Here is a 13,417-nt window from a genome sequence, read left to right on the forward strand (position 1 = left end):
AATCCCATTTCTTTCAACTTTTTATGCGGAGGTATTATACCAATTTCTGTATCATTCCATTACCTCTATTTTTCGCAAGTGCTTTCCTCACCAGCAATCCGCTTGGTTCTCTTTCATTTTTTAGGAAAATTTTATATAGTCCAACCGCACAAAATACTATTCTCTTCTTTTTATCGAATCGATGATAATCACTAGCTATATTCCAGGAAATTGTGTACCACAAATAAGAACTAATAAAGAAACCAACGATCCCGTAGAAAGACATATCAAGTCCTTGTGGGGAAAAAAAGAGCAATTTGCTGAGTCGGAACAAAAAAAAACAATTTGCTGAGTCGGAACAATTTTGCACGGGGTCTTGATGTATGTATCATAATCGATCAAGATATTTTCTAGTAAACAAACTAAACTAAATTTTAAGATATTATATTGGGATTGATGATTAATTTTTTTTTTAAAAGTATTGATCGGGTTGGTGTGATTTGAGTGTAGGATGGGGGAGTGTTGAATGACCAAAAGAAAGAACGTCCTTATTTTCAGCTCTAAACCAGTGTTCAACGGTTAGCTAATGATCGGACGCTCACCCGTAGCCATTTTTAGAAGTGGTCTAGTGTAATATATATATAAAAAATTATTTTTAAAATTTTTAATTTTTTAAAAATAAATTTTGACATATTTTTCATTCAATTTGTATTGTATATAAAAAATATCATTAATTTTGAGTTTAAATCCAATATAGATAAATTATTGAAAAAATATAAACAAGAAAAAATAGATAATTAAATAAAGTCTAGTCACATGTTTAATTAACTATCAACATATTTTTTGGCGAACACTTGTTCAGCATATTTACCTAATTGACATTGTTTGTAGATATTACATCTAACCCGATGTTTTATCCCGTACACATTTTATGATAACGTCATCATGAGTTCTCTGTTATATATATAAAAAAATAAATCAACATACAAACATCGTGTGATGTTTGGATGATGTTCTCACTTAAAAAATCATCAACCTAAAAAGAAAAAGAAAAAAATTAGGGAAAAAATAAGTCTTTCGACCTAAAATTTCCATCCAACGGCTAACAATAATCTTCTACCATATCAGCGATCCAGATGTGTAGATGAAACGGATCAACGACCCGGAATTTTTCATCGTCCTAAAGTTGCGATTCCACTGCCACTTGACCTAATTAAATTCCTAGATTCTGTTAGGATGAGCTTCTTCTTCACAATCACGCAAAAAAATTTCTCCAATTCTACTCCTTTCGTACACTCCGTGCTGCAGGTACGATCAATTTATACTTTTTTTTGGAGTTTTCTTAATACAAATGTGTTGCGTTGTTATAATTATATTTACTAGATCTGTTTTCAATTCCAATAATCTGATTGATCGTAATTAGATTGTGTTAATTGATTGTTTGTGATCACGATGCTTGTGGAATCGAATCCCCTTATTTTGGAATCTATTGCTTGTTAAGTGCACATCGGGTGATGCCGTATCTTCTTTATCTGGCTAGACAACCTGAAACTTTCAACACAACAAGAAACAATACAATAAGATATGTTAGGATAATGTTAGGATAAAAACGGGGCTCAGACAAACTAATTTTGGCATCTCCAAATACGCAGTAAACCAATGTGAAGACCACAAAGGGTTTCTCAATAGAGAAACTGATTAATGCACTCAACTCACGCTCTCACTGGTTAATGCTCTCACGGCCAGCGGGTTGCACACACGCACAGAGAATTTGGCCCCTTACTGTCACGAGAACAAATGGGAGAGAAAGGAACACAAAAAAGAGAGAACACAGAAGACACTCAGTCACCGAAAGAAGACGCACACGAAGCAAAGTCTCACGTTCTCTCTTCTCTCAAATCGGCTGCTCACTCTCTTGGGGGAGAATAAACGTTAGGCGGCCACTTTAAATAAAAAGGGAAGAGAGTCTTATTAAAGCCCTACAGCCCAGACGTGAAAACAATAAGGATGGAAGGGAAAACGGGCTATGGTAATGGGCTGGAGAAAGATTGGGCCAAACCCAACATTTCTCCGCCTTTTGGCCCAACACCGGTTCAACTGGTCAGGAGAGTCACCTACAGCCATCATCATTGCCCCACTTGCAGAAAACACAAAGTTAGTACAAGTACCAATATGTAGCAAACACCAAGTAAACTACACTACAGAACAGCAATAGAACACATCAATCAGAAGTATCAAAGTTTAAAATTTTTAAACAAGATCTGAGTTTTTCAACAGACAAACACTTAGTTCCCATATCAGCAGGATTGAATTGAGAAGGAATATTTTCAACATAGACTATGCCTTTTGCAAATAGATCACGAATGTAGTGGAATTTAACATCAATATGTTTAGTTCTATCATGAAAAACAGGATTCTTACATAGTTGTATACCAGACTAACTATCAGAAAATACTACAACTTCACCTTCAAGAAAACCAATTTCAGAAATAAGACCTTTCAACCAAATAGCTTCTTTTAAAGCTTCAGTGACAGCAACATACTCAGATTCAGTGGCTGAAAGAGCAACTATGTGTTGTAATTGAGATTTCCAGCTAATACAAGCACCACACAACGTAAACACATAAGAAGTTGTTGATTTTCTATTGTCCCTATCATTTGCATAGTTAGAATCCACATATCCAACCAATTTAACACCAACATCAGATTTTGAAAATTTTAAACCATGCTTCACAGAACCATTCAGATATCTCAAAGGCCATTTGACAGCTTGCCAATGGTAAACACCAGGATTAGACATATACCGACTCAAACAACTCACAGAATAAGCAATATCAGGCCTCGTGCTAACCATTAAATACATGACAGAACCTATAGCATTTGAATATGACACATTCTTCATGTTTTTAACATCAAAATCAGTTTTAGGGGATTGCTCTTTACTTAGAACAAAATGACCAGCTAAAGGTACATTGACTGGTTTTGCATTCGACATGGAAAATTTACTCAAAACTTTCTTAACATAAGTATCCTGATTCAACAAAATGACAGAACGTTTTCTATCCCTATAAATGTTCATGCCAAGAATACGTTTAGCATCTCCTAGGAATTTCATATCAAATTTAGCACTCAAGCAATTTTTGACATGATCAATAGTTTTCATACAAGAACTAATCAATAGCATATCATCCACATAGATAAGCAAGAAAACGGGAACTTTAGCATTGTGTTTGAAATACAAGCAATGATCATAATTACTTCTAGTAAAATCCATAGAGAGCATGCATTCATCAAACTTTTTGTTCCATTGCCTAGGGGATTGCTTCAATCCATACAAAGATTTCTTTAACAAACAAACATGATCAGGATACTTAGAATCAACAAAACCATCAGGTTGTCTCATAAAAATTTTTTCATCAAGTTCACCTTGTAAAAAAACTGTTTTAACATCTAATTGTTTCAACTCCCAATCAAACTGAGCAACAAGGACAAGCATAATTCTCACAGTAGTAAATTTTACAACAGGAACAAATATTTCAGTATTGTCTATCCCTTCCTTTTGAGTAAAGCCCTTAGACACTAACCTAGCTTTAAATCTAACAGATTCACATTCATTCTTGACCTTAAATAACCACTTACAGTCCACAACAGAACAATTTTCAGGTTTAGGTACAAGGATCCAAGTGTGGTTAACATGCAGCGAATTAATTTCTTCATTCATCGCATTTATCCATTGCATAGAGTTTTCAGATTTTAAAGCTTCTTCATATGACTTTGGTTCAACATTATCAATTGACTCAAACACACTAAATGCATGAGAAGTCATATGAAAATCATCAAAATGTTGTGGCTGCCTAATATTTCTTTTAGGTCTATCCCTACCCAATTGATAATCATTCAAATCACTAAGATCAGTTTCAGGCATATTTTCAACAATTTCTTCATGAGCATTAGTATCAACTTGATTATCAAAAACAGTTTCAGGCAGATTTTCAGGTAAATCATTCACATCAGGGACATTCTGCACATTTGTAGAATCATGACTTGGACCAAGTAAATGCTCCACCTTGTTTGGAGCAGTGGCAGGTTCAGGAGTAGGTAAAGGAACAGATAAACAGGGAAATTCAAACTCATTGAAAACAACATCTCTACTGATTAACACTTTAAAACCAGGTTGGTCCCTTAACCACAATCTATAACCCTTAACCCCATCAGGATAGCCAAGAAAAACACATTTCATAGACCTAGATTCAAGTTTGTCATTTTTCTGATGCACAAAAGCAGAACAACCAAAAACTTTCAAGTTTGAAAAATTAATTTGCGTACCAGACCACACACATTCTGGACACTTACCATTCAAAGGCACAGAAGGAGACCCATTTATCAAATAAGCAGCAGTGCAAACAGCTTCACCCCAAAACTTTTTTGAAAGACCAGAACTTGCAAGCATACACCTCACTTTTTCAAGTAAAGTTCTATTCATACGTTCAGCGACGCCATTTTGCTGAGGCGTATAAGGGACTGTCCTATGTCTTTGAATACCAGATTCAACACATAAATTGTCAAACAATCGATTACAAAATTCAAGACCATTATCAGTTCTTAGAATTTTAATTTTCTTACCTGTTTGATTTTCAATCAAGTTTTTCGAGTTTTTAAACTTCTCAAAAGCATCAGATTTGTTTTTCATTAAAAACACCCAAACTTTTCTTGAAAAATCATCAATAACAGATAGAAAATACTGATTTCCACCATGCGTTGGCACACTAGTAGGACCCCACACATCAGCATGCAAATACTCAAGTATTTCAGAGGTGACAGAGTGTTTGGGAATAGGGAAATTTGGAAACTTAACTCTGGACTGTTTACCAAGAATACAAGAGTCACAAAATAGCATACAAGACAATTTATCACTACCAAAATAACCATCTTTGTGCAAAATTTCTAGACCCTTAGAACTCATGTGACCTAATCTTTTGTGATACAAATCAGTTTTGTCACTTAAGACAACATTCACAGAATTTTGCACACAAGATTCACATTCAGCATGACAAACATACAAGTTTCTCTTTTTGGCAGCTTTGAAAACCACTAAAGACCCTTTCATAATTTTCATAACCCCGTTTTCCCATCTACCCTGTAAACCATCATCTTCTAATGCAGCACATGAAATCAAATTATGACATAAATCAGGAACATGCCTCACATTTTTCAAAATTAACACATAACCAGAATCAAATTTTAGCGATACATCACCAAGACCATCAACTTGACACAACTTTTCATTTGCCATAGAAACAGACCCATGCTTCACTTCTTTATAATTAGAAAATAGATTTTTAAAAGGGGACATGTGGAAAGTGCACGCAGAATCAACTAGCCATTCATTCTCACACAAAGAAGTTGAATGCACAGAATTCACCATAGACCCATCACATACCTCAGTCACAATAAAAACATCACCCATGTTTTCACTACTAGAAGCCATATTAGCATGGTCATCATGTTGCTGATTTTTGAAATCTTGGTTTTTGTTTTGCTTGGGCATAGAACACTCTCTAATATAATGGCCAGTTTCACCACAATTATAGCATTTTCTATTCTTGGGTCTCGACTTGGATCTCGCCTTACTCTTACCTCTATTTTTAACATAAGATTGGTTGTGGTTGTTTGAAGGTGTTTGATTCTGAAATCTGTTTTTAGACCTTCCTCTAACAAACATGACCTCACCAGAATTATTACCACTCTTATTGGTTTTTAAATCTATCTCTTTGCTTTTCAGGCCGTTCACGACAGTTTCTAGACTTACCTGATCTCTACCATACTTAATAGCAGATTTAACATCACTGTAAGAATCAGGTATGGCATTTAAAAGAACAATAGGGGTGTAATCATCAATATTCTTATCTCATGTTTGCTTAATATCTTGAACTAATTTGGTAAACACATCAAGGTTTTCATCGATGTCCTTGTTTAAGTCAAGTTTGAACCGGAAAAATTTCTCAAGCAAAAACAATTTACTGGGCAACGAAGTTTCAGTGTAAAGTTCTTCTAATTTTTCCCAAAGTTCCTTAGCCGATTTCAGTTTACCAACTTTTCTTAATACAGAGTCAGACAAGTTCAGAATTATAGACGAATAGGCAAACTCATCCATTTCAGCTCTTTTTTCAGGAGTTTCAGCACCAGAATATGACAAGTCTATCGCTTTGAAAACTCTTTGTTGTACCAAAATACCTTTCATTTTCTGTTGCCATATTGAAAATCTGTTTTTCCATTAAAAGGTTCGAGATTATATCCAGTCATAGCCATTTTCAAAAAACACAACAGTTATTAAAAAAGCAAATTTTTCACACAGAAAAAATTTCAATCACACAAGATCAAAACGAACACAGCGGAAATAACTTTTAGCCACGGAAATGGAAACACAACAAGCACATAAAACCTAGAGTTCTACCAGCAGCAAATCCCAGCACATAAATCCGCGGCAAGCGGTTACGCTACAAAAACAGTAAAAAGAGGTTCCAGTCAATATACCAGAGCGAACCCCTAAGTAAGAGTTTCAGATTCCGACGAACCGACGGAGACGGCACAGCGGGCAGCAAGGCGGGCAGCTACCAATGGATCTGATACCACTGTTAAGTGCACATCCGGTGATGCCGTATCTTCTTTATCTGGCTGGACAACCTGAAACTTTCAACACAACAAGAAACAATACAATACGATATGTTAGGATAAAAACGGGGCTCAGACAAACTGATTTTGGCCTCTCCAATTACGCAGTAAACCAATGTGAAGACCACAAAGGGTTTCCCAATAGAAAAACTGATTAATGCCCTCAACTCACGCTCTCACTGGTTAATGCTCTCACGGCCAGCGGGTTGCACACACACACAGAGAATTTGGCCCCTTACTGTCACGAGAACAAACGAGAGAGAAAGGAACACAAAAAAGAGAGAACACAGAAGACACTCAGTCACCGAAGGAAGACGCACACGAAGCAAAGTCTCACGTTCTCTCTTCTCTCAAATCGGCTGCTCACTCTCTTGGGGGAGAATAAACGTTAGGCGGCCACTTTAAATAAAAGGGAAGAGAGTCTTATTAAAGCCCTACAGCCCAGACGTGAAAACAATAAGGATGGAAGGGAAAACGGGCTATGGTAATGGGCTGGAGAAAGATTGGGCCAAACCCAACATTGCGCTTTAATTTATGTTGGAGGATTATGATAAGAAATCTGAATTCTGCGGAGGTGCGAAAATAATCATGTAGCTGAGTTGCAAATGTGTTTGTGTCATGGCATGAGAAGAAATTCTTGATCTTTTGTGGTTTGGATCTTTTAATTGTAAAGTTCTCAAAAATGGAAGTACTGTAATTGAAAAAATGTGATCGTTGGGTGGAGATTCTAAAAGATTATTTATTCTTGTTGAGACATTTGGATAGATAGTGAGCCTCTGGAACGAAGATTTTGCAGCAACATTATTCATGATACCATTTAAACACCACTCAGTGACCTTTTTTTATCTATTGTGAACATTTTTGCTTATGAAGAAAATAATCTTGTTTCTGGATATTGGATCATATTTGAGGTTTTGATAGCCATCTGTTTTATCAATTCGATTTCAAGATCGAAATACTTCATGTGGAAACTGTTGGTGATGTTGCTCCTTTACTTACTGGTTTATTATTGCCTTTCTCCCTGTATCTTCCTAGGTAGAAAATAGTTTGAAACATGACGGATGAAGTTGAGTATCAATGCTTTGTGGGTAATCTCTCATGGTCAACATCTGATCGAGGTCTAAAAGCAGCATTTGAGAAGTTTGGAAATCTTCTTGAGGCAAAGGTTATGAATTATTTAATGCATTGAGTTTTTAGTTTGATTCTCTTTATCACTGAGTCCACGTTGTTGAGTGTGGTGCTAAATAGACCTTTGATTATACTCTTTTTACACATCTCATGAATAAGAAAATATGACTGATGTTATTGCTGCTTTATTTTCAAGTTTCATGAATCATCTCTCTTTTCCACTGTAAAGAAGAAATTACTGTATCTATTAGACATCAAGTGGCTAACTGTTAATTCTGTTTCAAGCACGCAAATGGCCTTGGGTCTTATCTCGTGTATCCTCCAACAATCAGAATGAATTTTCTACCTACCAATGCACCAATTGAAATATTCTTCGTCTGTCCTCCATCATGCACACAGAACCCCACTCCTCTATTCCCCAGCTGTTAAAGATATAAAAAAAAAAAAAAAAAAGAGCCAAGGAGGAAATAAGTTGGTGACTGGCATCTTTTGAGTTTAGATCATATAATTAGTATTTTGCATGCCTCTTTCGTCATGTTTACATTTCTTGGGTTAATAAAGAGGAAAAAAGTGTCTTCACTGAGTTTCTGGTGATATTTTTGGGGTTTGTTTATGGATGAATTCTAATGTCTTGTCAGGATCATAAATTAATTTTTTTGTTCAAAGAGGATATAACAGTCTTCTTGTCATGAGTAGCCCATTTTCTGAACGATATAGGTGGTTATTGAAAAGGACACTGGGCGTCCCACGGTTTTGGATTTGTCACTTTTGATGAAAAGCAACCGGTGGAAAAGGCCATCGAAGCCATGACATAACTATTGATAGATCTTCTTCTAACCAAGGGTCAGGAAGAGATTATGATGACAATCGCTCATGTGACCCAAATCGAGGTCGTGATCATGATCGAGGACCTGAATTTGGAAGAGGACGTGATGGTGGTGGTGGAGGAGGAGGAGGATGAGAGTACTTCAAGTGTGGAAAGCCTGGACACTTTGCGAGGGAGTGTACTAGTCATGGGGCTAGTGGAGGAAGATATGGAGGCAGTGATGATTGATATGGTGGCAGTGGTGGTAGCCGAGGTGGTAGTCGATATGGTCCTGATCGCAATGGAGATCGCTTTAGCGGCCGCAACAGAGATAACGGAGGTCGTGGAGGGGTTGATCGATACAGTCGTGACCGTGCTGGGCCATCTGACCGCCAATGGTAATTTTGTAGGCTTATCTTATTTGCAGTGTTCTGAGAATGTGTGTTTCCAATCTTCAATAGTTCGTGGGTTACTGATGAACTAATTTTTACCTGTCACAGATGAAGATTTTGAGATCCTGTGGCTTATGCTCCTGTCATGACATGAAGTGTTATCTTGAAATGTTGGTGATACAACAACGTTTGATGTGTGAAACTTGGTGCTAAAATGTACTATGTTGTGTTCGAAAAGATGTTCTCCTGTTGTGTTTCACTGGGACTTTTTGCTTGTTTGAGTGCAAATTCGAATCTGATCTCACGTTTTGAATGCTATTGCTACTGTGGTTGTCTGCTTTCATGCCAAACTACCTAAATGCTGATGAATTCGTATAAGACAACGATGAATGAACGTAGCACAATGTTTATGGAGTTACTTTTCTATGGGAAATGAGGTCAAAATTTTTAATGTGCTCTGTGCTATATTCTATAGACCTACCTTCTCTTCCAAACTACTCATAATGGTAAAATTGGTTCAGCAGGTAAACATTTCCCTTGTTTCTTTTGTTTAATCTTATCCTACCCACTGTTCTTCGATTGTAATATTTACCATATTAATGTTGTTAAACATTTGACAGGCTGCCTGGTTTTAGAATGGCTGTTTTGTAAAGTTGATGATTGGCTTGCTTTTGCTGATTGGATCAAATTAACATAAATAAAGTTGAAAAATGCCTTTTGGGTTGCAATAAGCCTGGTTCGAGTAGTTGCGTCATTGGTAACATTTGTCTAATGTGAGGTGTGAAGAGTTTCTTACAAAATGACGCCAGTTCCTTTAGATAATCTTCAAGACATAGCAACTGCTTTCTCTTGCTTCAATCCTGTTCTTGTGGAATTGTTTTCTTGGAAAAGATGATTGTTCTGTTTCCTTTGTCCTTTTTCGTCACTGAGAATCTGAGATGCATTTGTTTCAAGTCGCAGCACCATCCGCGCCTCACTTAACCTCAGATTTGTTGGAAAAGTTGAATTCTGGAGTATGCTGGAATTTGAAAAACTGACTCTTGTCCGATTATAGATAAATGTCAACTCCCCTGCCATGTTTTTGTGTTATTTCCCCCAATTTTGGATATGATGATCATTGAAGAAATCTTCTCGTTGCCTTCGGTGGTTACTGCTTGCGCAATGTGAAACTGCTGTCAGTTACTGCTATAGGCTTCAGTTAGCTCTCTTTTCTATTTGATCCGCCGAAAATTATAAATGGGATGCTTGCGAATCAAGAGCTAACCCACCGGGTAACGGGTATTATGTCAAACCTGTGAAACTGCGGACCCAGAAATTCTTTAAATCGCCCACCGAAACTCATTTCAAACCCACCCCTCGAATAAAAATCCTGGAACCAATCCAAGTCTACCACTTTCTTCTTTCTTTTGTAACTTTGCATGCACTGAATGTCCTTTTTCCCGCGCAAAATTTCCCCTTGAATTTTTCATACTTTTTGTATTGAACTGATTCCGATTTTGGAATACATTGTCAATGAATCCATGCCTCTTCCAAATGTGGAAGAGATTTTTGGTTTATTGTGGTTTTATTCCCGCCTTCTTTGTAAAGTGGCATTTCTATTTGTTATCACTATTTTACATTGTATGTTTATCGAAAAGCAATTGGTTATCGGACTCGTTTATTTAACACATGAAATGGAGTGTAAATAACACAAAATGAAGTATAAATATCAACTCTCATTCCCATAAAAATATCATCATGGTGGCTCGATTTTTGAACCCAGTTTAGTGCGACTCCAAAGTTGCATGTTCGCGCAGCCTTATTGAAATAAATAAATAAATAATCCATTTGGAGTAAAATACATTTCAGCCGCAAACAAAGCCATCAATCAAAGGCAAGAAATGTGCAACAGGCATTATCCTTTCCAGTCAATATCTGCCGATGATTAATTGGCCCGACAATTCAATTGATCTCTTTGTCCATTTGTTCTACAAAGTGGCATCTCCACTTCTGCACAAGTTTCTGTCGAATGAATGCATCTTTTATCCCTTCCTAATCTTTTATGAATAAAATTCAAATTATTGATCTGTTTAATTGGAATTAATTAATAGTTTAATGCACTTTTAGATTTATTTTATGTATATAAAACACAAAAAGAAACATCGGTGGAGTGAAAGAGAATCGAGTTGCCCTTCTTCGCACTCCATTCTTGTGCTTCTAATCTATACAAGTTGTATTGAACTTTGCTTCGACATTTGATGTATTTATTATTATTATTTTCTTGGAATATTTGTTCATCCATTCANCCAGTTATATATTTTAATCAGTGTTTTATGTATGATAAGCGAGAACAATAAATACAATCGATCATTTCCGAGAAAAGAACACTAATTCGAATTATGTGGGAAAAAGGTTTGGCTTGTGTTCATATCATTACCTTTCCTCTTCAAATTTGATGTAGAACTATATGAACAAGTTGGGATTGGCCCATGAAAGGCATGGCATGTCTTGTGCTATCATAATTTATCTCAATTTGATTTTGTCTTCACAATCCAAAATTCTAACATTAAAAATCAGACTTGCCTTTAGTCACAATTAATTTGATTTTGCACCATTCACAATTGATCCCTATCATCCATGTTGTTTGCTGATAAAAAAAAAAAACAGTGTTTGGGGGAATGATTACTATTGTTGGTGGTGACAAGTTTTATTAAGCAATGAAAATATATAATTGTTGCATATTTTCACTATCGCAAGTATACGATGTCAAGTTTAAGTACTGGTTTGAGTACAGATATCGATCCCACGAAAATTAATTATTTAAAATTGAATATTAAGTACCATAATTGACATAGCTTACTTTATTTAGACAAATCGAATAATTGGTTTATAATCAAATCAAATAAAATAACAAATGCTGTAATTCTGGCACGCAATAGAAATTCACTGAGTAAATAAATCTAGAGATATGATTTCGTCTGGTTTCCCCTATGCTAAATTAAAATCAACTAACATGTTATTAAATTGCATCGTGTTTACTAACCAAGAACTCGCAATTTTCCTATTCCCTTTTTCAAGTGTTAAATAGAATTGTATTACCTATTACCGATTTTAATATGTCTATTCAAAATCAAGTAACACGTAATAAATGCACCCAAAGTTCTCTTATGGAATCGTCAGAATTATACGTCTTTTGCACGTTATAAATATCTAACGATGCGATTTCCCCTGTCCTAATTTCGATCACCTCTTTCGAGTGTTAGATCTCAATTAGTAGTTCAGTCGAATTATGGCCAGTAATTCAACAGCGTTAATGACAAGAAATCACAAATAAACACGATGAATTAATTAGATGAAAAGTCAAAGCGTAAATAACATAGGTTCAGCCAAGACTACATCAATCTCTAGAACATAAAATTAGTTCATACTCGAATTTAAATCAATACAAAACCTGTTTGTAATCATTAAAAACGTAAAAGTAAGAAACCGAGTTAAGAACGTGTTGGCGAGAGATGGAAGTGCGTTTCCGTGTTCGGATTCAACGTCTTCTATCTCTGTTCTTCGTGTTCCGTGCTCCGACTTTTTTTCTCTCCTTTTCTCGAGTGATATGACGGCCGCCCTAGAATATTTTCGACCCCCTTTTTAAAGTCCACGAGAACCCTATTTGAGTTTGACTGTCGCGCCGCGCGCATATGCGCGACACAGACTCGCGCATATGCGCAAGTCTCACTGTGCGTTGCCTTCTTCTTGCGCGCATATGCGCTACTTGAGTGGCGCATATGCGCCGAGCTCTCTGTTCTCGCCTCTTGTCTCTCGCGCATATGCGCGCCATGAGTGGCGCATATGTGCGGGGCTCACTGTATTTCACCTAGCTTCGTGGCATTTCTCGCGCATATGCGCGAGCCTCACTGTATTTTGAGTTTTTGATTGCTCACTCTTCTTTTCCTAGACTCCATTTTAGCTCGTTTTCATGCACATGTTGTAGCCGCATCTAGATTCCTGCAATCACACCAAAAAAACAACAAAAGCGCGTAATTCTGCCCAAAAAGACTAACAATCTATATGAAGTATAAGAATAATTTAAGTGCATAAAATGCGAATAATTTAAGTGCATAAAATGCGAATAATTTAAGTGCATAAAATGCACTTATCAAATCTCCCAAACTTAAACTTTTGCTAGTCCCGAGCAAAATAAAATAAAAAAAATAAAAAATGAATAAAACATTAACTAGACTAGACTAAACTAAACACATCCTAAAGAAAGTAACTAAACGAACAGGAATTGTGGAATAAAAGGATAACCACTAGTCTCAGAGATTACAGTTTCCATGATTTTGAATCAAACACATGCCACATTACTCACAGTTCACGTGCGTGTGTGTTTTACTATTCTCGTTTACCCACTCCAGACGCCAAGATAAGTTCATAACTTTTCATCTCATAAAATTTTGGGCTCCTCGAC

The 13,417-nt window shown here is 36.3% G+C and overlaps 1 pseudogene; it reads left to right on the top strand.

Moving 5' to 3' along the window:
• Nucleotides 1–1,125: 1,125 nt before the first annotated feature.
• Nucleotides 1,126–10,597, top strand: LOC140968397 (glycine-rich RNA-binding protein RZ1A-like; annotated as a pseudogene).
• The last annotated feature ends 2,820 nt before the right edge of the window (nt 10,598–13,417 follow it).

Source organism: Primulina huaijiensis, unplaced genomic scaffold, assembly GCF_012295235.1.
Source record: "Primulina huaijiensis isolate GDHJ02 unplaced genomic scaffold, ASM1229523v2 scaffold3623_ERROPOS90743+, whole genome shotgun sequence".
Taxonomy (NCBI): domain Eukaryota; kingdom Viridiplantae; phylum Streptophyta; class Magnoliopsida; order Lamiales; family Gesneriaceae; genus Primulina; species Primulina huaijiensis.